We start from the raw sequence: 286 nt of genomic DNA on the forward strand, positions 1-286 counted from the left end.
GCGCTGCGAACAGAGCGAGCTGGGTGGTTCAGACCGTATTGTTGAAGTTCAGAGGTTGAGCGAGAGAAAGCGCGGCCGCAGACGGCGCGGGCCACAAGGCTGAGGAAGTCCGCGGCGAGGGGCGTGGTTGGGGGTGTGTACTACACACTGTCCCCTCCACAGTGTTCCAAGGCTTCTCCTCTGGTCCCGCCTCCTTCTTGGGAGTGACAGACGCTTTGTCGAACCAGAGCTGCGGACTGGGCTCCGCGCAGCCAATGAGGTGTCGGGGGCGGAGCTGGGGAGGGGG

This window comes from Heterocephalus glaber, unplaced genomic scaffold (assembly GCF_053883595.1).
Source record: "Heterocephalus glaber isolate CG9 unplaced genomic scaffold, H.glaber_assembly_v1.0 deba00001744, whole genome shotgun sequence".
Classification (NCBI taxonomy): Eukaryota; Metazoa; Chordata; class Mammalia; order Rodentia; family Bathyergidae; genus Heterocephalus; species Heterocephalus glaber.